Genomic DNA, 25,225 nt, shown 5'->3' on the forward strand with positions numbered 1-25,225 from the left:
AGGGGCACTCTGGAAGGGACAGGACAGGACGTGGAGTGGGATGGGAGGTGTCAGGATCAGCTAGGGCTGGCATGGAGAGGAGCAAGAGAGGCCAGGGCTGGTAGGGGCAGGGGCTAACACTGGTCTTTCCTGCCTGGTTCACTCCCAAAACTGCTGCAGTGAGGGGAGAGGGAGCGATCAGGTTGAGGCTTTGTGCAGAAAGAAGTGGTGTGTTGGAAAAAGCACACACTTCCTGTTGGAAGGGTTTCTGTGGGGTGGCTCTTGCAGGGCATCCTCCATGGGTGCATCTCGGGGCTAGTGGATGCACGCAGGCTTCCCCCCAGGAGCATCCCCCAGGGCTGGGGTGCAGGCAGCCGCCCCATCCTGGCTCTATGAGACAGCATTAGGTTACGTGATTAAAGGCTCATCTCTGTGAATGAAGAGGAGCAGAGGGACAAGAGGTGGAGGAACCCTGGGAACCTCCACAGTGCCAGGGATCCCCTGACCTGGCTGCTCCCAGGGCTGTCCGGGGGCTAGGAGGTCACACCCATCATGATGATCCATGGGTGGCTCTCCTGATCACCTCTTGGACTGGGAGGGTGACTGCTTAGGGGTGAGGGACACATTACAGGGCACAAGGAAGAGCATTTTGAATTGTACAAGACTTATTATGGGATGTTCAGGGGGAGGAACCAAACATGGGGAAAAGGAGGGATCAAGGTTCTTTGGGGGAGCCACAAATGTGGGAAAACAGAGGGATATGAAAAGGGCTGTATATCATCTCACTACCCATCCACCATTTTGGGGTGTATGTGTCTCCTGGAGATACACGGTCAGCCCTTGTGCTGGCTGAAGCTGGAGCCGTGGCAGCCTTGGCTGCGTTGGCTGCTGGATTGGGCAGCACCTGGCAGAACATCCCAGAGGTGTTACACAGAGGATATTGGTGCAGGCTCGCAGGCATGAAGAACTGTTAACAGTGTCTGCAACTGGTGGCATACGTTGGGTCTAATGATAAACGTTTATTATAGGAAAAAAATTAAAAAGAAAGGGACAAAGTGGGAGGAAGGGAAACCTCTCCCCAGAGGCTAGTTGGCATGAGAAGCACTGAGTTCCCAGATGAGCAGCAGACTTGGTCTCTCCTCCAGTGCAGCAAGCTATAATGTATTTTGTGTGTTTTGCTTGATCCCATTTGTGATGCTATTCAGGTGCTTAATCAGGTGTATGTGTTGCACACTGACTAGTCACTGACTTTCTGTTCAAAGCTGTTTTTTGACAATTCTTCACTGCTTAAATGGGCACCATTGGTTGTAGTGTGCAGTGAAGTTTGTCCTTTGAATATGAGCAAAAACCTGCAAAAGAAGGAGTAGGGAAAGCATGGGGGGAGACTAGAGGGTGAAGCTCTCCCAGGGGACCAACCCCCGGGCTGAGGGGTTCAGGCAGGACCCCTGTTGGAACATCTCCAAATGCAGGCACGGAGGGCAAGTACAAATGCCTCTAAACAGGCAGGGGTAGAAGTGTGGCAGTTAGTGGTAGAGTGGAAGTCTTCTGGGCCCATAACTCAGAGGTCTATGGCTCTAAAACCATCCTCTGCTAATCGGCAATAGGTTTTTCCATCCTCTGGCTTGGTTTTTTTTGTTGTTTGTTTTGGCTTGCTTCCACGCATGCCCTAGCTTGCATGGCCCGGGCGAGAGCCCTGCGGGTTCCTGCACGATCACTTTCCAGCGCTGGGCGAGGTGAAAGGGAGGGCCGGGCCGGGCCGGGGAAACCAAGCCAACTAACTCGCATTCAAAAAGAAAAAAAAAAAATCCAAAACCGAAAGGAAAACACGTATGGCCCGTACGGGGATCGAACCCGCGACCTTGGCGTTATTAGCACCACGCTCTAACCGACTGAGCTAACCGGCCCATCTGCCAAGTGTTTTTCGGCGCCGGCCCAACTCTCCTGCCGACCCTGTGCGGTAGCTAGTAGCCGCCCCCGTCGCTGGGAAAAATGACAATAAATAAAAATTGTCTAGCAGAGGATGGTTTCGATCCATCGACCTCTGGGTTATGGGCCCAGCACGCTCCCGCTGCGCCACTCTGCTACTATAAGTGAATAGTTTCATCCCATCTTCCGGACGTCAGCCGTGGGGGCTGCTCCCACGGGAGGCTCTGCCCACCCCCCATTTCTGGGGGATGCTGCAATGGGGGCGTCCTGCAGGACTGGGTGAGCAGTGATGGTACATTCATCCTAGCAGCACGCACATCTCATGCCAGGTGATGTTAACAGCTCTGCTGTCCCCCTAGACTGGGTGGCTATGAGTGAAGGCACCACAGTGTGTGGCTGTCCCGTCTGCTGTGAGAGCTCTGACCTTCTCCCGGGGACTGGAGATGAAGTCCCCCACCTGAAAGCTGGAAAAGCCCACCTAGAATCTTCTATTATTCAGCCTGCCTGGCAGGAGCTGCCATTGACCTGTTGGATACAACTGCCTATACATAACATTTTGGAAAAACAGGCATGTATCCTGTAGTGAATATAAAAGAATGAAGGTGGGTGGGGTTTTTTGCACAAGTTTCTTACAAATTTGGGGGCCTGGTTTGCAAAACTGCTGGCAGTTGGGAGACTTAAATATTTTTGGAAAAAAGCAAAGAACATAAAGCCTTGGACCTGGGCTATGCAGCACATTACATACCTCACATCTACATCAAATAGCATCAGTGTCTTCACACCAGCTCTATAGGAGCAAGAGTCAGGCACAAAAGGAGGACACTGTCAGCCACTCATTTTGGAGAAGCTGAGGCTGTCACCCATGTGCTTACCCAGCACAGAGCCTGTCTGGCCTTGTGGTGTGTTTCTGGCAATGACTGCCTGCCTTCCTCTCTCCACTCCCATGTCCCAGTGCCAATGGGTGCAAGGGGGTGGAGTGGGCCTCCTGGGAATTAGTGTTATGCCACATTGGTGGTATACCATTTTTTTGGCTAAGCCCTTTCCTTTTCTTGTGTCCTGGGATGACAGTCCCCAGGAGTTGCTGACCCTGTCAAGGTGTTCCTGTCTTGTAGCGCATCTCTGCTTCAGGCATCTTGTTAGATTTTATCGACAGACTCAACTGCTAGCATCCAGTCAGTATGCTGATGCCAAAATCAGGCCTGTCACAAGTCACAGCTCTGTCCCCTGCTCCTGCCTGCTTAAGCCACCTGGGTGTGCAGGACCTGCTAGGGCACTGGGATAAGAAACAGCAACACACCATCTCACAAATGCTTTGCCTTGATCTCCCAAAGAGGTCATCCAAGCACCCAACAAGGGCTCATGAGAGGTACTAGCTAACCTAGCTCATGGGGCCCTTGCTGCCTGGTGAGAGTTTGTAGCTCGCCCTACGGCGGGTACTGAGGTGTGTACTGAGGCTGTGCTCAGAGAAAGGGACCTCTCATGTTTGAGCCATGTCCAAGTCTGAGAACTGGGCTACGGCAGAAGGTGCAGATGGCATGTAAGGGCATGCTATTTGACCTTGAAGACAGTCAAGTAGTGGAGCAGGTCATGCAGGGAGGTTGTGCAACCTCTGTCCTTGGAAGTTTTCAAGACCCAGCTGTATGAAGCCCAGAATAATGTGGGCTGACCTCAAAAGCTGACCCTGCTTTGGGGATGAGGTGGGACTAGAGAGCTTCTAGGGTGCCCCCACTCATCTCAGGGTTGGTCTCAAGAGCTGTGTCCATATGCTCTGCTCACCTGTGGCATCTAAGGCAAAACTAGCCTTAGAAGTTATCAATTTATATGCAGAAAGTTAGGAGTGATTAGTCCAGTATCAGCACCCTGTAAAGTCCACAATTTCTGGAGGACTGTATTTAACACTAAAATCTCAAAAAAATAATTACTGTTGACTTATGAAGCTTGTTTCAAATCGCCACCTCAGTAATATTGATATTAACATTGACATCGACATTGACACTGACATTGACATTAACAAATATTAACACTATTGCTCTTTGCAGTTCACTGTTCTGCCCAAACATAGCATAAGCTTATTTATCAAAATGTAATTTACACATACAAAAAAAAAAAAAAAAAAGAAAGAGGATTTAGCATCTTTCTGTAAAGATAAACACCAATCCAACCTATCTTCTCAGTTATGTCTGATATGAACATGTGCAATGTATCTCTCAAAAATAAAGTCACGGACATTGGGGTGCAAGAACTTACAAGACTGAGACTGAGGAAGTTTACAAGCAAGGCTGAAGGAGACCAAAATTTGAGCCTTGCCACATGAAAATAAGACAATCAGCCACCCATTGGTCCCATCTTAATGGGACCAGATTTTTGTGTTTCCTTTCTATCCTTGAAATCATATATGGGGGAGTAATCTAAAGTGTCTTTAGGTAGCCATGGTTCCACAGGCTTCAGTGAATTTCTGACATTTTAGAGCAGGCTGTGACTGCTTGTTGTATACAGGAGCACAATTCTACATAGAGGCCTTTGAGACCTCATCAGCAAGTCTTCAGACCATTCCTTAAAGGGTCCTGTCTCTGGATGACTGCAGGACTGACTTTTTTGTTTTTTCTCCCTTGCCATGTTAAACACTGCTGTCATGTTTCTAGGTAATTCTAAGAGCTCTGTGGCCCAGCACTTTCAGCACTGACCTGGAAAACAAAATTTCTAAAAATGTGATCATATTATCTGAGCTGCAGATAGATAACAAGGGCTTCAGGTCTGCTTGTCATGCCATTTTGAGGGAGGCAATATGGGCAAGAATGATGATATCCAATCAATAATTATTATTATGGCAAGTCCTGCACAGATTTTGTGCATAGTGCAGGAGCAGGATGGGTGCTGTGACTCAAACCCAGCAGAAGCTCCAATAACTGCTATTGCTTCTTTTCTTGTATCTAATAAGGGAGATAAGGAGGGGGGATAAAGACTGGAGGAAGCCAGATCCCACAGAAAGAAACTTTAGTGCCTGAATTCACAGCATGTAGAATAAAGATCTACTATGGTGAATGCAGTCCTGGGTGCAGTTCAGCTGATGAAAGCTGTAGGTGTCGTTGAGCTGTCCATGCCATCACAACCTAAAGGGCTACCTGGCCTATGGCTGTGTACATGTCGTGACTGTGTGTTTGTAAGATTCCATAATGCACAAGGATATAGAGGCTTTATCCTCAAAGTTTCTCTACTTTTATTACAGATTACCACAAATAGCAGAAAAATCAGCACTAGCAAATATCCCTGTGATTAATAAAGCAAATATAGCTCTATATCAAGCTATTAAAAATTATTACCAGCAATCAATAGTATAGCAGCAATCAATAATAATGGCAATAAATAATAGCAACAATCAATAACAGCGACACAATAATAGCAGCAACAAATGTATATATAAAACTACAAGTTACTAAAAACTTACCACTAGTAAAGAAAACCTATCAATATTATATACGGTGGGTTGATCCTGGCTGTATGTGAGCTGCCCACCAAAGCCACTCTATCATTCCCTTCCTCAACTGTGCAGGGGAGAGATAAAATATAATAAAAGGTTCATGAGTCAAGATGAGGACAGGGAGATCACTCAGCAATTACCATCATGGGCAAAACAGACTCAGCTTTGGGAAATTATTTTAATTTTTTAGCAATCAAATCAGAGTAGGATAATGAGAAATAAAACAAACTCTTAAACCACCTTCCCTCCACCCCTCCTTTCTTCTCAGGCTTGACTTTACTCCCTAATTCTCTATCTACTCTCCCTGAGCAGTGCAGGGGTATGAGGAATGGGGGTTGTGGTCAGCTCATCAGATGTTATCTCTTCTGTTCCATCTTCCTTGGCGGAGGACTCCTCAGACTCTTCTCCTGCTCCAGAGTGGGGTCCCACCCATGGCAGACAGTCCTCCACAAACTTCTCCAATGTGGGTCCTTACCACAAACTGCAGTTCTTCAGAAACTGCTCCAGCCTGGGTCCCTCCCATGGGCCACAGTCCTTCAGGAACTGCTCCAGCATGGGTCCCCCATGGGGTCAAGTGCTGCCAGCAACTCTGCTCCAGCCTAGGCTCCTCTCTACATGGGCCCACAGGTCCTATCAAGAACTTGCTGCAGCGCAGGCTTCCCATGGGGTCACAGCCTCCTTTGGGCATCCCCCTGATCTGGCATGGGGTCCTCCACAGGCTGCAGGTGGATATCTGCTCCACCATGAACCTCCATGGGCTGAGGGGGACAGCCTGCCTCACCATGGTTTTCACCACAGACTGCAGGGAAATCTCTGCTCTAGCACCTGGAGCACCTTCTCCTCCTTTTCTTCACTGACCTGGGTGTCAGCAGAGTTGTTTCTCTCACATATTCTCACTCCTCTCTCCAGATGCAATTGCTCTTGTGCAGTAACTTTTTTTTCTTCTTACATAACCCAGAGGTGTACCACTGTTGCTGAAGGGAACCTTGGCCAGCAGCAGGTCTTGGAGCTGGCTGGCATTGGCTCTGCTGAACACGGGGGAAGCTTCTGGCAGCTTCTCACAGAAGTCACCCCGTAACCCTCCCTGCTACCAAAACCTTGCCATGCAATCCTAATACAATATAACAGCATATATAAATACGATAGGTCACTTATATGCACTAAACCAGTCACAGAAGGTTGGACAAACCAATCTTAGAAGGGGATCCAACCATCTTAGAAGTGGGAGGACAAACCACACTGACCCTACAAGTGGGTTCAGAGAGGGAGCAGATAAAATAACGGAGCATCACTTCAAAAGTGATCCTACCATGGAGTTTGGGGTGAGCCAGGTGTCCCTGGTGAGCATCCACAATTGTGTAGAAAACTTGTGCAGAGGGCTCAGCCTGTTTAGCAAAAGGAAAAGTATATGCAGAGCACAGGTTGGAGGAAGGGAAAGAAACATGAGCACAAGTGGCACAAGTGCTGGTGCTGGCAGGACCCGAGAGGTCCCAGCTGAGGTGCTGGGGAGAGCAGAGTGTCACAGTGGGAGCATGCTGGGTCCATAACCCAGAGGTCAATGGATCAAAATCATCCTCTGCTAAATGATTTTTTCCCCTTGCTCCAGCAGCAGCTGCTGCCTCTTCCTTGCATCTGTCAGCAAGTTTTAGCCTGCACTTCTGTTCTCCAGCTCCCTGCGCACCCATGGCCATGACTCTCCTGTTCCCTCAGCGCCTTCTCTCCACCATCGCCATCTTCTCCTCTCTTTGTGTTCTTAGCAGCCAGCGCTACCAAAGAGCCTCTTAGCATGGCAAACTGGTCTGTGTGGAGCGGAAGGCTTCATCACTAGCGCCCCCAAAAGCACCACCGGCACTCACACAGGTACTCGCAGGACAAGGTTTGTCCAGTGTCGCGCTCCAATCCAGGGCACTCCCTGATGCTGATCTTCCTAGTCAGTGGCTACTGCAGCTTGAGGTTTTGTAGTCAACATCTCACACATACAGAAACATATATATTCTGCAGTACCTTATGGTAGTATGCATGCAGGACACTGGAAAGAGGAGGCCAGGCAGCCTGTGAACTGGAGGAGCAGGAAAAATACATACGTAGTTGCGTTGGTGGTATAGTGGTGAGCATAGCTGCCTTCCAAGCAGTTGACCCGGGTTCGATTCCCGGCCAACGCATGCAGCTTTTTATTTATCAAGGCTCCACAGCGCCTTGCCCCTGGTGCTCCGAAATCGCCTGCCCAGCTTCCCCCAGCAAGTTGAGCCCCCACCAGTAAGGAAGTACAGCACAGAGCCGCGGCATCTAGCTGTGAAAGCCATGCTTGCAAGGCATATAGCTCTACCCTGCTCCTCCCAGCGCCCAGAGCAGCCCTGGGTCTACAGCCTCTGACAACACCTATGTCTCCCCCAGTCGAAGCATCTGTGCATGCTCTCAGGTTTGTAAAGGGGGGGATATCCTCAATCTTGTCTCTGGGTCCCACAAGAACAGCCCCGGACCTTGTAAACTGTATTGTGCAACCCCAGACAGTTGTGATCAGAGCAGCACTGAGGTAGCCCTGTAACCCCTAGGTGAGAGGTTACAACCTCTACTCTGGTCCTCTATTCCCTGCCATGATACATCTGCTTTCCTGGGCATGCTTTCTCTTCATCCCTGGTTCTCCCCATTTTCTCTACCAAGGATCCCAGATGCTGCTGCTAGTGAGAAGTACTCATACAGCGTTAGCTGATTGGGGCCCTGGAGGACACCTTGCTGAGACCAATGTATTCTTCCTGCTGAAGTGGCTCCAGGCTAGGATCTTCACTGTGGTGTCGGTACAGGAGCCAGAGGAAAGGGATTTTTGGTCTGGCCCAGAGCTGGACCTGTTGCTGCTGCTTGTGGCACTTGGCAAGAAAAGCATGCTACCGTGGCAGGTCAAAGATGAAGATCAAGTATGCCTAGGTGGGGACCAAGGCTGCGTATGCAATTTGGCGATACAGTGGGAGGATGCCCGCTCTTTAGATAATGTCTCAAAATCATACTGGAGTGACTTTGCTCTCCATCTTTCTTCATCTTTTCCATCTCCCCAGTGCTGGCTGGTCAAATGTGGAGTTTCATGCCCTTCAGAGGGAATGCTGGTATGTACAATGTCTGTGTTCAGAGCACAGCATTATTTCCTCTATAGCACTCTTTCCTGAAAACAGACAATGGTACACACTGTAACTTGGATTGAAATACTCTGCTTAACAACCAAGACTGCAGGTCTCACAGACACTATATCCACAGCGCATGTGCAAGGCCACTAACCTACCTTATCCAGGCTCTGGCATTGCAGAGGCATCCTGAGTTTTACTGGAACTTGATGTAATGATGTTTCTGGTAACTCAGAAGTAAACCCCCCTCAATTTTCTTGCAGCTTATGGCCTGTGGTCCAAGGGAAACACAGGGAGTCCCTTACAACTAGACTCTTTAACTCAAGGGGATGAAGTTTCTCAAGTCAGTGATTACAGGGTTCCCTAAAGCAAAAAAACCAATGTTCTTTGATGTGCTGACAGTCAAAAATCAGTCTGGGCAGTGGGGTTGTATAGAGGGTTCAGGTTGGCAGAGTATTTGCAAACTCCTACTCCATCATCAGCAATGCTACAATCAGGTGGAATTGCAAAGAGGGGGTTTGTGATCGCTCAGTTCTCTGCTGAAATGCCCACCCTAATCCATCTTGCAGTCACACTGACTATGCCTAGAGCTGAAAACCAGCACTTACCCGCTTTTGACTCCATCTCCATCCCCTGGAGTTTATTCCCACAACACCAAGGAAAGAGGGAATTTTAATGGCAGTTTTTCATACAAAGGTTGCAAAAAACAGTTGAGAGGACCAGTCAAAGGGTCTGTGTTCACATTCACACCTGACCAATTGGGACACTGGTCTTTGACCACCCTCACAGTAAAACAGGATTACTGTGTGTGGCATTTCTTGTATTTCTGCCTCTGTCAATTGCTTCTTGCCCTGCCCCTAGGCACCACTGACAAAAGGATGGCTCTGATGTCTGTCTGTCCCCTGTCCCATCCCAGGTGTTTAGAGATGTACATAAGGTGCCCCCTTTGGCCTTCCCTTCCCCAGACTCACCAAACCCAGCTCTCCCAGCCTGTTCTTGTACGGCAGATGAACCAAGTCCTTGATCACCCCAGAGTTGCTTTGGCAGGGCTGACAGAGCCCCTAGCTGTGTGCAGAAATGGGAATCAGATACACAGTGACAGCCATGGATTCCCTGTAAAGGGCACTTGGTATGCAGATATCCAGGTCTCCTGCAGAGGAAGGAAACTTTGCAGAAGGCTTTCCACTTGCTGCTGGGAGCAGATTGGACCAAGAGAGAAAGCAGAAGTGAGAGCATTCCATCAGAGGAAGACATGTACCTATCGCCGAGTTCATGGACCTCAAGCTGCAGTGACTGTTGAGAGGTTTAGGTGGCATAGTATTTGAGGAGAGAAATGCATCCATCTGTGAGACTAAACAGTGACACTGGATATTCCTTCATTCTTGGTTGCATGCTTGCATGTAGAAGCATTTGGATTACCCTGAGCAGCTTGGGTACTTTTCTCCTCCAAAACACCTGTGAGTAGCAAGGTGCATCAGCAAAAAGCAACAAGGTATAAAACCTGACTTCCAGATGCAAAGATTCTGACAGAGATTCAGGCCCAGAAAGGCAACCTGACCCTGCATGTTTCTGAAAGATGTCCTCCACAACTCAGAAGAGTGCACATGTCCATTTTTCTTGCCACCTCTGGAAGTGTTGCCATCTCAGCCCAGTTCATAAGATTGTTTCTGTCAGGGCAGTACTGGCAGAGGAAAAGAGATCAGCTGTGAAATGCTTTGAGTGATGGAAGTCAAGGCTGACATTGAGAGCTATCACAGGGCCGTGATCACCAGGTTGCAGACTCGTGCTCCATTCTTCTGATGTTTTTTAGTCTTTCTCTTGCCTGCTTCCTTATTTCTAGTGTTTTGGAATAAGTTCAGGGAGCTCTGTTTGCAACTGGTGGCAAGCTCAGGACAGAAGGACTGCTCTCCCTTGCAGAGCGAGTAGCTGACTGAGGGAGGAGGAGAACAAACCACCACGAGTCTCCAGCGATGCTGCACGAAGTCTTTAATGAGAAGGAGGAAATGCAGTGGCACAGAACAGACTCCAGGACATATGTCTGCAGGGTTCAGGGAGGTACAGAGGGAGAATGGCCCATTTCCCAAGGCCAAACTCCACACAAAGCATTTGCCTTTTCCCATTCTGCTCTACCTGGTGGCAATCCCAGGCCACCAAGAGCAGTCCCTAACTCCAGCACCCTCCTCCCTCTCATCAGGAGATTCAGCAAAGTAGAAGAGAATGAGCCCTTTCTCGAGGGGCTCAGAGAAAACCAGTTTATGAGCCAGAGGAGACACCGCGGGGGGTGGGGGGGGTTGGGGTGGGATGCTGCCATACAGCGAGGAGCAGCAGGCACAGGTCCATCCTGCCAGGTGGGATAAGGACACCCGGCCTGCCTTTAAGGCAAGGGAATGCTCGAGCTGCTGCAGGGTTTCTGTCTTCCTTCCCGCTCTAAAGGGGGTGATCCGCCATCTTCAGCAGTTCAGACTGCAGCGGGGGATAGGCAGACACAGCCCTGATCCCCCCAGACCAAAGGAGCCCCCAGAAGAGATGGGAACCCCCCCAGCGCTGAGGGAGCTCCCAACAGCAGCTGACAGAGAGGATCCCACGGCTGTGCTCTGAGGGAAGGAGGTGAGGATGGGGCCCGGCAGGGTCACCACCACCGGGGAGGCCTCAATGGCCACGGTCGAGTCTGCACAGCGGGCGACACAGGGCTCACTGCAGCTGCTTGCAAGAGGAGTTGGGCCAGAAGCGCCGCAGGGGCGTGGAGGACAGGGTCTGAAGCAAGACATCTCTCGGTGAGGGAGGCAAAGCTGAAACACAGAGCAGACAGTGAGCACGAACCTCGGTATCGGTCTGCCCTTCCTTTCCTCAGCTCTCTCCGTGGACACGCTTTGGTTTAAAAACGGACAGCGTGCCTACGTGTGCCACCACCCTCATTGTGCCCTGCAAGTGGCACGGCACAGGAAGGCTGACTCACTTTTGGAATAGGAGCCAGCAGAGTGGGTTTCAAGCACCTGTGGAAAGACTGATCGTACCCCATCTCCAGAAAAAACATTGTGCTGAAGAAGGTGCTGGATGCACTGGGGCATTTGGTTAGAGACCATCTGCCGGTGGCAGAAGTTCTGTTGGGCAGACCTCCCTGCCGCTGAGCCCCATTGATCCCCTTCTGCTGGAAAGAACCCCCCTCCTCTTCCCCAGCCAGCCCCATCAAAAGGGAAAGAGGTGACAGCCCTTAAAGAGTTCTACTGCAGGGCCAAGCTGAGGCAGCCCAAGGATCAACCTGAGTAGCCACCGTGACAGCCATTCAGCCCACAGCGAGAGATGGAGTGGACTCAGGCTTACCTCGTTCCTCGAGGAGAGGCAGGCAAGAGAGGAGGATGCAGGGCCTGGAGCAGCGCAGGCTTTTATGCTGTGTCCCAGGGCCCTGGGGGGCCACTGACATTCCTTCCTCATGAAGCATCTGAAAACCCAGTAGCTATTGCTTGCTGAGGCTTTGTTGGTGATTAAGCCCTTGCCTCTTTCATCTGATGCGTTTTGCTCCTGCTGCATATCGTCTAACATCAATATAATTAATTTGTGTCCAAACCTGCTAAGACCAATTGGCTTGATGTTCTCAGGCTAGCTGTGCAGATATTTTAAGTAGCTTTCCATCACATGAGTTGTGTTCATTTTGTTGCTTTCTTCCTGGTGAGCTTGGCCACCAGTCATGGTGAGATTCAGCTATTAGGGACACCTCGAGTCAGTTCTCAAGCACATTCGGGGCACAGCCTCAGTCTAAGCCTGGGAGGCATCTCTCTCCTAGGGGGCCATTTAGGCTCACAGGTGATGGTGGGAGAAGAGATTCACATCTCCAGAGATGTAATAAAGCTCAATGGCAAGGAAGGACCATTGTGGGTGGGAAGGAGGCCTCCTGTAGGCATGAGTGAAGGCCATGAGGACCTTGCTTATTCTTATTGGGCTCTGCCACAGCCTGTTTTTTCTGTCTATGAGCCAGGGAACAAAGGCAGATTAATAATGGCAAAGAGTATGCCTGAGGGTTAGGCAAGCCTCTCTCAAGTAATTTCTCCATGGGATCTCTACAGTCATGCCCATGAAAACTTGCCCATGCCCTCACACTTCTCCCAACCAGGGGTCTGGGCTCAGCTTGGGAAGTGGAGAACCTGTCAGAAACAAGGAAATCAATGCATAGGTGGGTGTTGCTTTTATTCAGGGGTACACGAGCCATTGAGCAGCCACCAAAAGGCAATGTCTTGGAAGACAGAAAATGTAGGACATTGCATAGAAGCACCAGTTGATTAAGAATGGTGCTAAAGCATGTAGAAATGGCCTTAAAGAAAACGGCACTTGGGGATTGAGCTCTAGTATCCCCGGCAGCTCTGAGATTGGGGCACCGTGTCCACTGAAGTCCATAGCACCATGATTCATCTCTGTGGAGAGTTCAGGGGTTTTCCCAACTCTTCCACACTACAATGACTTCCAGGTGCTCTGGGAGACTGATCTAATGTCCCTTTGTAGTTTGAAATGCAGGGAAGGAGCCACCTCATTCCTGACCCAAGAAAAAAAAGTCAGGAGCTTTTGGGTCCCTGCCCTGAGCCTCTCCTCAAAAGCAGGCCATTGAGACCTTTGGCCTCCGCGATGACCTTGCTGAGCAAAACAGGCCAATTTGGGTGTGGGTCTCTTCTGGAGAAGGATGCAGGCATCTTTTTGATCACAAAACCAGGATGTGGTAGAGCCTGATGAGCATAAGCAAGGTCTTCATGGCCATCATTCCTGCCCACAGTGGGCTTCCTTCCAGCCCACAATGGACTTTCCTTGCCATTGAGCTTTGCCACATACCTAGTGAGATGAGTCTCTTCTCCTGTATGAGACTGTGCAGTCTTCATGTCCACCTTGAACTTACTCATGGTCTGCAATGACTTGTGGAGAGACATGTCTCCCAGGTTTAGCATGAGTGTCTGCCCTGAAAACACTTGAGAGCTGACTTGATGTGTCCCTCAGTGGAATTTGATTGTGACTGGTGGCCATGTTGAAGACGAAAAAGGCAAAGTGACAAAGGCAAACCCACTAAAAATCTCCTTGTTCACTAGCCTTGGTGTTAATTGGCTGTATGAAGTTGGGTCAAAAATCAATCATACTAATGTTCAGTAGAATGCAGCAGGAGCAAAACGCATCAGATGAAAGAGGCAAGGGCTTAATCACCAACAAAGCCTCAGCAAGCAATAGCTACTGGGTTTTCAGATGCTTCATGAGGAAGGAATGTCAGTGGCCCCCCAGGGCCCTGGGACACAGCATAAAAGCCTGCGCTGCTCCAGGCCCTGCATCCTCCTCTCTTGCCTGCCTCTCCTCGAGGAACGAGGTAAGCCTGAGTCCACTCCATCTCTCGCTGTGGGCTGAATGGCTGTCACGGTGGCTACTCAGGTTGATCCTTGGGCTGCCTCAGCTTGGCCCTGCAGTAGAACTCTTTAAGGGCTGTCACCTCTTTCCCTTTTGATGGGGCTGGCTGGGGAAGAGGAGGGGGGTTCTTTCCAGCAGAAGGGGATCAATGGGGCTCAGCGGCAGGGAGGTCTGCCCAACAGAACTTCTGCCACCGGCAGATGGTCTCTAACCAAATGCCCCAGTGCATCCAGCACCTTCTTCAGCACAATGTTTTTTCTGGAGATGGGGTACGATCAGTCTTTCCACAGGTGCTTGAAACCCACTCTGCTGGCTCCTATTCCAAAAGTGAGTCAGCCTTCCTGTGCCGTGCCACTTGCAGGGCACAATGAGGGTGGTGGCACACGTAGGCACGCTGTCCGTTTTTAAACCAAAGCGTGTCCACGGAGAGAGCTGAGGAAAGGAAGGGCAGACCGATACCGAGGTTCGTGCTCACTGTCTGCTCTGTGTTTCAGCTTTGCCTCCCTCACCGAGAGATGTCTTGCTTCAGACCCTGTCCTCCACGCCCCTGCGGCGCTTCTGGCCCAACTCCTCTTGCAAGCAGCTGCAGTGAGCCCTGTGTCGCCCGCTGTGCAGACTCGACCGTGGCCATTGAGGCCTCCCCGGTGGTGGTGACCCTGCCGGGCCCCATCCTCACCTCCTTCCCTCAGAGCACAGCCGTGGGATCCTCTCTGTCAGCTGCTGTTGGGAGCTCCCTCAGCGCTGGGGGGGTTCCCATCTCTTCTGGGGGCTCCTTTGGTCTGGGGGGATCAGGGCTGTGTCTGCCTATCCCCCGCTGCAGTCTGAACTGCTGAAGATGGCGGATCACCCCCTTTAGAGCGGGAAGGAAGACAGAAACCCTGCAGCAGCTCGAGCATTCCCTTGCCTTAAAGGCAGGCCGGGTGTCCTTATCCCACCTGGCAGGATGGACCTGTGCCTGCTGCTCCTCGCTGTATGGCAGCATCCCACCCCAACCCCCCCCACCCCCCGCGGTGTCTCCTCTGGCTCATAAACTGGTTTTCTCTGAGCCCCTCGAGAAAGGGCTCATTCTCTTCTACTTTGCTGAATCTCCTGATGAGAGGGAGGAGGGTGCTGGAGTTAGGGACTGCTCTTGGTGGCCTGGGATTGCCACCAGGTAGAGCAGAATGGGAAAAGGCAAATGCTTTGTGTGGAGTTTGGCCTTGGGAAATGGGCCATTCTCCCTCTGTACCTCCCTGAACCCTGCAGACATATGTCCTGGAGTCTGTTCTGTGCCACTGCATTTCCTCCTTCTCATTAAAGACTTCGTGCAGCATCGCTGGAGACTCGTGGTGGTTTGTTCTCCTCCTCCCTCAGTCAGCTACTCGCTCTGCAAGGGAGAGCAGTCCTTCTGTCCTGAGCTTGCCACCAGTTGCAAACAGAGCTCCCTGAACTTATTCCAAAACACCAAAAATCTTCAGGGTCATTGACCGTGAACCTGTAACCTGGTCATCACAGCCCTGTGGGGCCAGTTGTGCAATTGTTCTTTGTGAAAGTTATCACAGACCTAGTGAATTACCTTTTCAGTCTTCTCTAGTCATTGTTCACAAAACCGTATGACAAACAGCCATGGTAGCACTTCTCTCTTTCATTGATGTTGTGGGAATAAATTCCAGGGGATTGGGTATGGACTGTAAAGGAGAAAAGCACTCCTGAGAGAGAAAGACAAACTCTATATGCATCCTCACCATCCAGACTGGTTTTTGACTGTCAGTACAGCAAAGAACACTGCTTTTTGCTTTAAGCAACCCTGGAATCAGAGACTTTAGAAACTTCATCTTCTCTGGGGGGAGAGTCCAGTTCTGAGAGGCTCCTTTTGTTCCCCTTGGCCAACACTCTATAAGCTGCAAGAGAAATAATCTACCTCAGTTCGTAGTTACCAGGAGCATTGTTACATCCAATTCCTGTAAACTTCAGGGTGTCTCTGCAGTTCCGGAGCCTGGACAGGGCAGGTCAGTGTCTCCAGGGTGGCTTCAGATCAGGCATACAGGCCTTTGAGCTATTACAGAAAGAATAGGCCTCCTCTCACCACCCAGCCAAATTGCAGAGCTGTCCTCATGAAGCACATGCCGTTCCTTTACCAGCGCCTAGGCATTTTCGGTGTTTGTCTGTACCCTACCACACCAGCATGCTTTTCCTGTCAGGTGCAAGCAGCAGCAGCAGAAGGTGCGGTTCTGTGCCAGACTGAAAAAGCCACTCTTCTGGCTACTGTACCACCACTGCAGTCATGAGCCAAGCCTGATGCCTTCCCAACAGGTGGAAAGCACTGCTCTTAATTTGTCTTTAAGCAGCAAGGGGGTGAGGGGAGTGGCTTGACACCCCAGGGGAAAACTGGGCATTTTTCCATCAGGAGAGCCTGCCAGCAGCAAGTGTAAGAAGCTGTGGAGCCAGACTGAAGAGGCCAGCTGCACTGGCCAGGAATTGAAGCTGGGTCAACTGCTTGGAAGGCAGCTATGCTCACCACTCTTCCACCAATGCACCTGTGGGCACTGGTGCCTCTTGCTCCTCCACCTCATAGGCTGGCTGGCCTCCTTCCAGACACACACACACACCCCTGACACCCCACCCCCCCACCCCCCCACTTCCTCAAGCCCCTGTTCATCCTCACCCTCTCTTCTGCAACCTCCTCCCACCCTTGCCCTGCCTGCAGAAAGGTACTGCCACTTGTACCACCTCCATCCCAACTCCTTAACACCATTTTCCTGCTCCAGCACCAAAACTGAATTGGATCTACTTTCATCCAGTGATGTAAGTTACTGCTTTTTGTGGATCTTCTAATATTTAGGTCTGTGCTCTGGCATTGGGCGAAGCTAGCCAGAGCTGGCAGAAAACAATCTAACCAAAACAAACTCTCTCCTCTCTCCCTCTACATCACCCACACCCCCATTTATTATCCCTTTGCCCCTCCACACTTTTTCTCAACCAGGTTCCACCTTGCCCTTTCTGTGGATCTGTCCCACTCTCTCAAACTATTCCCTCTACGCAGCAGCAACCTGCATGGCAGTTGTGGTCTTTGCTTGAGGGTTGACACTACCCTGCATCCCCAAGAGGCTGGAGGTGCTGCCGGGAGGTCACCGTCTTCCCTGCAGCAGTGCCCCCACCCTCGTGCTCACAGCAGGCTTAGAGTCCCCCTCAGATAAATATGAGCAACTAAGTGGGGTCTAATATCCCACCTCCCCCTGCTTGTGTCCACACAGCTGCCTTCACTTCTTCCCTGGAAGCAGCTGAGACCAGTTGGGGAGCAAAACCATCCCTGTGGCAGCATATCCCAGCTGCCTGGCTGAGGACAAGGTACTGGGAGCTGCATTTGTAGCCACTGGGCTTATGCCTCAAAAGGCCTCTGGAACCCTGGTACATGTCACATGGTTGGTGAAGCTCACAGCAGGAGGGCCTGGAGCACAGCATTGCCCTGGAACTGCCAGGGAGCTGGGTGTCATCCATCCAATCAGCAGGTCAATAAGGGCTGGAGCAGGTAGTTGTGGCCGAGTGGTGAAGGTGATGGGCTAGAAATCCATTGGAGTTTCCCTGCGCAGTTTCGAATTCTGCCAACTACGGGTCAGAGTCTGTTTTTGGGCTGCCCAGAATTGACTTTACTGCAACCACGGGACCTACAGCTATTGTCCTCACTCCTGGAAATTCCTGGGTCAGCAATAAAGTCCTGCTCCCACTGGCATGCCCAAACCAACAGGCATCACCCCTGCCACATCCGCCCTCACCAAAAGGCTCCACCAGCTCAGCCTGCCCAGACCTTTCCTGGGGCACCTGGCAGCAGCATTTAAGGCTGGGCAACTGCCCAGTGTGGATGGGACAGCCCTGCCCTGGGGGGACTGGGAACCACCTCCACCCTCAGCAGATTTGGTCGGTCAGACCAGGCACAAAGGAGGGGGTATTCTCTGGCAGGCTTCCCGGTGGCAGGGGCAGCCCTCAGCTGTTGGAGAGCAGCAGGGTCAGGGCTATGCCAGGAAGGAGGGTCTGAGCTAAGAGCTGTGAGTCAGCACAGCACAGCATGGGCAAGGGAGGGTCCACACAGCTGGTGTGAAAGGCAACAACATGCTAACTGCTATGCAACTTGCCTAGAGGAAGAGACACTGCCTAGGACCAAGAGCTTTTACTCAGGGCCAACTTGACTTGAAGAGCCAACCTAAACTGACCCTCACTGGCTGAGAACTCAGCATACAGACAATAAAATAATACGAGATTTCTTTTTCCAAAGATCACCAGGCATAGGCCACAGTCATAACAGCAATGAACCTGAATCTCATACAAATCCCCTCCACCTGCACGGGTCATTGGTTTAGAACAGTGAAGATTAAAACCCCACTGACTGTACAGCCACAACACTTGCACAGGACAAGCACATGCTGATTTCATGAGCAATAGTAGCTGATTAGCCCACTCCTTAACGTAAGTAATTTGATTGGTTGACACAGCTGTATTGTAATATACAACCCCCCTGCTTTCCTCTCTGTTTGGGTCCTCCATGCATTAGGCTGGGGCACTGTGATGTGCACAGCTGAAACAGAAGAATTACTTCCCTCAGTCCTTCTATGCAAAGCATCCTTGTCTCCCTCCCTGGCAACCAAAGGACTGACTTTGACACTAGGTAGTCTCACAATCCTTGGAGAGCTGGATTTCCTAGCAGGGTGCACCCTCATAAGCTCATTGGAGAGCAACTCCTGTCCACCATGCAAAGTAATAAGGTTGACCCCTCAATCCAAGGTTTGCTTCAGCCCCTGCAGAGCCAGCTTGGGTGGTCAAAGAGAAAGTCCCCATCCAGGGTTGTGGGCAGATTGTGAGAAGCAGGGCAAGGCAAGGCCATTGAACTATCCACTGCAGGGGTGCAGGAGGTGAACTTTCCTGGGAGACATTTTACTTCCTGGATGAGGGTACAGGACAGAGGAAAGGAAGGAGACATGTGTGCTGGCCAGTGCCAGGGAGTGTTAGGCAGAGGTGTGGGAGGTGCCAGCTGCAGTACCAGGGAGAGCAGAGTGGCGCAGCGGGAGCGTGCTGGGCCCATAACCCAGAGGTCGATGGATCGAAACCATCCTCTGCTACACAGTTTCTTTTAACCTGCTCCTGACAGCAGACACCTTCGCACAGAAAGTTTTAACTTGCACTGCTCTAAGGTCTCTCTGGGCACCCATAGCCCTGTCTCTCCTGTTCCCTCAGTCCCTTCTCTCTGCCACTGCCACCTTCTTTCTCCTTTGTCTTTGTAGCAGCCAGCACTCCCAAACTGACCCTCAGCTGTGGGTGTGGAGCAGCAAGCAGACCTCTCCCCACAAGGAGCTGGGCATCCTGGGGACACAGTGTTTCCTCCCTTCCCTTCAGGCAGCTTAAATGCTAGCTTCAAAGCCACAGGTTGGGACCTCCAGGAACCTGCAGGTGCAGAGGATAAGGCTGGTGCTACATTGGAAAGCACCAGTGCCATCAACTTGACCATCTGGAGGGTTTTCCCCATCCTAGTCTGTTTGCTGCCCTGCCCTCATGCAGGTCCAGCCAGGAGCAGAGCTGAGCAGGAGTTCCCAGTGGGCCCTGTATTGTGCCCATTATATGTGGGTAGGTTTTGGAATACGTGAGTAGGTTTTGGAAGTGGAAGGGAGACAGAGCACTGCAGGGTGGCCTCTGTGCAAAGAGATAAGGGGCTGCCCTGTGCTGGACACAGCTAGATCCAGCCACTTCCACAACACTGAGCTGTCTGTGAGTTTTGTGGCATGGAGAGAACCCATGCTGGAGTTACAGGATGAGTTAGTTATTCCTTCCCTTGCCCCACCATGGCCTTTCAATTGCCACGACCCTTCAAAAACAAATCGAGGGTGTCCTCTTCCAGAAGTCCTCCTTGTTTGAGTGCTTCACAAGCTGGCAGCAGGAAGATGCCGTGGGTATCTGCATGTGAGCTCCCTGCTACCTGAGTACCTGATAGGCCAGAAGATCACTCTGACCTTGACTGTGAGGTTACCTCTGGCTCTTCAGGCAACAGACTTGCACTCGGTGCTTTTCTTCATTCCCTAATGCACGCCACTGCATGGTGCAGCACTATCAAAACTAGCCTGCTACAACAAGGCTTTTACCATCACATACCAGGTTAACTTCAATAAGTAGTTCCCACACCTTGCCCCAGCACAGCCACCAATCCTCCACAAGGTTTCAAAAGTTCATCTACTATCCATGCTGTTTCTCCATCCTCTACAGGCCAGTCCACCCTACTTCTTGCCTCTGCTGTGCCCAGATTCCTCCTTCTCTGGGCTCCTCATCCAGCCAGCCTCTCCTCATCTAGGCCCCCTTTATCTCTCTGGTTCTCCCAGGGCCTCTCCTACATCTGAGACTCTCTCCTCCCTCTGCTTCTTCCAGGTCTCTGTCTGGTACTCCTCTTCTATACCCCTTAGAGCTCCTTAACTATCTAGTAGGAACCAGCCACAGCTGCACTTTATCCACGTCAGCCAACCCACTGCCCCTGAAGCCAGCCCACAGCTGTATATTATCAATGTTAATTAACCTGCCTTCATTCCTCTATAATTCTTCTACAACTCCCCCCTTTTTTTCCTTTCTTCTTTTCCTTCTTAAAGATGGTTTAATAATGATTTAACAATCATCACAACCTTTTCACAAATAAACTTTTCATACAGTCCAGACAACTTGTCCCTGAGCTCTTTTCTTTTTCTTCTTAACAACTGCATGGTCTGCTTGTAGCCGTAAGTCATCCCATAGGCCCTCCAGAGGTGCCTTCTAAACCTCGGTATTCTGGGGTGCAGAGTCTCATGGGCCCTTGAGCAGCCACCAGAAGGCAATGCCTTCAAAGGCAGCTGGTGTATGAATGTTCATAGAATCACAGAATCACAGAATGCACAGAAAGCAGAACTTGAGGACAGATGAGGCTATGAACTCTGGTATCCCTGGCACGCCTGAGGCCGGGACACCATGTCCACTGAAGTCCATAGCAGGATGACTCATGTTTGCCTGGAGTTCAGGGTTTTTCCCAACTCTCCACATCATGATGACTCCCAGGTGCTCTGGGAGACTGACCCAATCTCCCTTTGTAGTTTGAAATGTATGGAATGGGCCACCCCATTCCTGACCCAGAAAAAAGGGCTGTGAGCTTTTGAGTCCCTCCCCTCCCCTCTCCTCAAAAGGAGGCCATCCAGGATTTTTGCCTCTGGGAAGATCTTGCTGAGCAAGACAGGTCAATTTGGGTGTGGGTCTCCTTCAGGGAAGGACACAAGCATCTCTTTGATCACCCTCTTACGCCTTGATTTGCTTGTTTCCAAGAGGTTCTCCACTTCCCAAGCTGAACTCCCATGTGTGAGGGCCTGGTCAAGTTGTCAGGGAATATGGCTGTGGAGATTTGTTGCAGTCTGCCTCTGAGACAGGAGGAGAGCAACTAAGGTTCAAAAATTCCCACCCCCCTGCCCCCGGCTAAATTAAGTGAAACAACACCAAACAACCAAGTAAACGTTTTAAGTATAACAAAGCTAACTTGAACTTGGAAAATGTAAAAAGCCTTGGCAAGGAGGGCTCTTATTGAGAAACAACCATAGGAGGAAGAAGGAAAGAAAAGGAAGGAAAGAATGACAGGAAAAGAAAGATAGCAGCACCATTGGACCCCACGCTGACAATGGTGGGTGGGTTGATCCTCTGGTGATGGGCACACACGCACATGGCTCCCTGGCTTGTGCCTTTTATAGTCTAGTCCCCGCCTCTCAATTGCGCCAGTTACACCCCTCGAGGATTTACCTCCTGATTTTCTGCACAGGCAGCATTGTAGGGGGTGGTTGCAAAGGGTCTTTTGGGTGGTCATGAGCCCCTTCCTCAAATAAACTCTGAATAGCCTCTGGCCCTGTACGGTGTGTTACCATGCCGGACCTGACAGAGCACAGAACTGTGCACACTCCAGCACACCCTCTGAGTCCTGTGTGATCCAAATCCTGTGTGAGCCAGCTCCTTATCCTTGCTATGCTGAGCATGACTGTCTCACCAGGATGTTTGAACATCAACACACATTAACTCTTTCAGTCCCTCACAAGATCCCGTGGAGAAGTCACTTGAGAGAGACCTGTCTGACCCTCTGGTATGCTCTTTGTTGTTATGAATCTGCCTTCATTCACTGGGCACATGGGAGGTAAAAACAGGCTGTGGCAGAACCTGATAAGAGTAAGCAAGGTCCTCATGGCCCTCACTCCCACCCACAAAGAACTGTCCTCCAGACAATGATCTTTCTTTGCCATTGAGCTTTGCCACACCCCTGGAGAGGTGTGTCTCTAGACTGTGACCTCCGAGTTAATTTGCCTTATGAATCTGGGACACAGAGGAATTGTTTCAATGTTAGGAAGCATCATGCTTGCCAGGCCCTGATCCTGATAGGGGACTTCAGCCACCTAGACTTGTTCTGGAAAAGCAGCACAGCAAAATGCAAGCAGTCCAGGAAACCTCTGGAATATATTAAGGACAACTTCCTAGCACAGGTGAGGGAGAGCTCGACCAGAGGAGAGGCACTGCTGGAACTGTTGTTTACTAGTACAGAAGACCTTACTGGTGAGGTCAGGAGTGGAGGTAGCCTGGACCGCAGCAATTATGCCCTGGTAGAATTCTCAGTCTTGAGGGGTACAGGATGGGCAAAAGTAGAGGCACAGCCCTAAACCTCACACAAGAAAGCTGTCAGCTTAAGGATCCAGTGTGTGCGATCCCTTAGGAAACTGCCTTCAGAGATAAAGGAGCAAACAAGACGTGGGAGATGCTGAAAGGCATTTTTCTTAGGGTACAAGAAGCTCTCAACACCAATGTAAAAGCAGTCAGGCAGGGGGGGCAGAAGTCCAGCTTGGCTAAATAAAGACCTCTTAGCCAAACTAAACCACAAAACCAAAATGTATGGGCAGCGGAGCCAGGGATACACATCCTGGGGTGATTATAGGGAAATGGCCAGGGAGTGCAAGGAGGGGATCAGGAAAGCCAAAGCACAGCTGGAGCTGAACTTGGCTAGGGATGTGGAAGATAACAAGAAGGGTTTCTTCAGGTACACAGGACAAGAAAGGAAGATGAAAGTAACTGTACCCACAGTGAGTGAAATGGGAGACCTGGCTACAACCGACATGGAGAAGACAGAGGTACTCAGAAACTTTTTTGCCTTAGTCTTCACTGGCAAGTGCTCTAGTGACACAACCCAATTCACAGAATCCAAAGGTCTGGACTGGGAGAATGATGTACCACCCACCACAGGAGAAGATCGGATTTGACACCATCTAAGGAACCTGAATGTGCACATGTGATGTGCACAGATGAATTTGCTAAGCCAGTATCCATTAAACTTGAAAAGTCGTGGCAACTGGTGAAATTCCTGGTGACTGGAAAAGGGGAAACATAACCCCCATTTTTAAAAGGGAAAAAAGGACGACCCAGGAACTGCAGGCTGCTCAGTCTTCCCTCTGTGCCCAGCAAGATCACAGAGCAGATCCTGCTGGAAACTATGCTAAGGCACATGGAAAACTAAGATGTGATTGATGACAGCCAATGTGGCTTCCATAAAGGCAAATCATGCCTGACAAACATTGGCCTTCTGTGGTGGTGTTACAACACTGGAGGATAAGGGAAGAGCAACTGACATCATCTAATTGTGTGAGGCATTTGATACTGTCCAGAACAACATCCTTGTCTCTAAAATGGAAAGACATGGATTTGATGGGTGGGCCACTCTGTGGATAAGGAATTGGCTGGATGGTTGCACTCAAAAAGTTGCAGTCAACAGGTCTATGCCCGGGTGGAAGCCAGTGATGAGTGGTGTCCCTTAGGGGCATATTTGGACCAGTATTGTTTAACATCTTTGTCAGGGACACAGACAGTGGGATTGAGTGCACCCTCAGCAAGTTTGTAGATGACATCAAGCTGAGCAGTGTGGTTGATACTCTAGAGAGAAGGGATGTCATCCAGAGGAACTTTGACAGGCTAGAGAGCTGGGCCCATGTCAAACCTATGAAGCTCAACAAGGTCAAATGCAAGGTCCTGCACCTGGGTTGGGGCAATCCCAAATGTGGATACAGGCTGGGCAATGAGTGGATTGAGAGCAGCCCTGCAGAGAAGGACTTGGGGGTATTGGTGTATGAAAAAATGACTATGAGCTGGCAATGTGTGCTCACAGCCCACAATGCTGGTTGTATCAAAAGCAGTGTGGCTAGCAGGTCAAGGGAGGGGATTCTGCCCCTCTTCACTGCTATTGTGGGACCCCACCTGGAGTACTGGGTTCAGCTCTCAGGCCGCCAGCACAGAAAAGATGTGGACCTGCTTGAGCAAGTCCAGAGGAAGACCACAAAGATGATGAGGGGTCTGGAGCACCTCCCCTGTGAAGACAGAGTGAGGGGGCTGGGGTTGTTTAGCCTAGGGAAAAGAAGGCTCCCAAGAGACCTTCAGGAAAGATGGGGAGGGACTATTTATCAGGGGGTCTAGTGATAGGATGAGGGCTAAAGGTCTTAAACCTAAAGAAGGTAGATTTATTTTAGACATTAGGAAGAAATTCATTCTTTATGAGGGTGGTGAGACACTAGAAAAGATTGTCCAGAGAAGTTGTGGATGCCCTCTCCCTGGAAATGTTCAAGGCCAGGATGGATGGGCCTTTGAACAGCCTCATTTGTGTAAAAGTAGCCTTGCCTAAGGCAGAAGGTCAGAGGTGGATGTTCCTAAAGGTCCCTTGCACCCAAAACCATCCCATGACTCCTTCTATGATTCTAAAGTGTTATGAAGCAGCGGGAGCAAAACACATCAGATGAAAGAGGCAAGGGCTTAATCACCAACAAAGCCTCAGCAAGCAATAGCTACTGGGTTTTCAGATGCTTCATGAGGAAGGAATGTCAGTGGCCCCCCAGGGCCCTGGGACACAGCATAAAAGCCTGCGCTGCTCCAGGCCCTGCATCCTCCTCTCTTGCCTGCCTCTCCTCGAGGAACGAGGTAAGCCTGAGTCCACTCCATCTCTCGCTGTGGGCTGAATGGCTGCCACGGTGGCTACTCAGGTTGATCCTTGGGCTGCCTCAGCTTGGCCCTGCAGTAGAACTCTTTAAGGGCTGTCACCTCTTTCCCTTTTGATGGGGCTGGCTGGGGAAGAGGAGGGGGGTTCTTTCCAGCAGAAGGGGATCAATGGGGCTCAGCGGCAGGGAGGTCTGCCCAACAGAACTTCTGCCACCGGCAGATGGTCTCTAACCAAATGCCCCAGTGCATCCAGCACCTTCTTCAGCACAATGTTTTTTCTGGAGATGGGGTACGATCAGTCTTTCCACAGGTGCTTGAAACCCACTCTGCTGGCTCCTATTCCAAAAGTGAGTCAGCCTTCCTGTGCCGTGCCACT

At 50.6% G+C, this 25,225-nt stretch overlaps 5 non-coding genes across 5 annotated transcripts; 3 read left to right on the plus strand and 2 right to left on the minus strand.

The window, feature by feature from the left end:
* Positions 1-1,809: 1,809 nt before the first annotated feature.
* On the minus strand, positions 1,810-1,883 carry TRNAI-AAU (transfer RNA isoleucine (anticodon AAU)). The gene has a single exon. It is a non-coding gene; the product is annotated as a tRNA-Ile (tRNA).
* A 107-nt stretch (positions 1,884-1,990) lies between these two features.
* TRNAM-CAU (transfer RNA methionine (anticodon CAU)) lies at positions 1,991-2,062 on the minus strand. Its single transcript has one exon. It is a non-coding gene; the product is annotated as a tRNA-Met (tRNA).
* Positions 2,063-7,473: 5,411 nt separating this feature from the next.
* TRNAG-UCC (transfer RNA glycine (anticodon UCC)) lies at positions 7,474-7,545 on the plus strand. The gene has a single exon. It is a non-coding gene; the product is annotated as a tRNA-Gly (tRNA).
* A 9,832-nt stretch (positions 7,546-17,377) lies between these two features.
* TRNAS-AGA (transfer RNA serine (anticodon AGA)) lies at positions 17,378-17,459 on the plus strand. Its single transcript has one exon. It is a non-coding gene; the product is annotated as a tRNA-Ser (tRNA).
* Positions 17,460-18,887: 1,428 nt separating this feature from the next.
* TRNAM-CAU (transfer RNA methionine (anticodon CAU)) lies at positions 18,888-18,959 on the plus strand. The gene has a single exon. It is a non-coding gene; the product is annotated as a tRNA-Met (tRNA).
* Positions 18,960-25,225: the final 6,266 nt, after the last annotated feature.

Source organism: Falco peregrinus, chromosome 1 (genome assembly GCF_023634155.1).
Source record: "Falco peregrinus isolate bFalPer1 chromosome 1, bFalPer1.pri, whole genome shotgun sequence".
Lineage (NCBI taxonomy): Eukaryota > Metazoa > Chordata > Aves > Falconiformes > Falconidae > Falco > Falco peregrinus.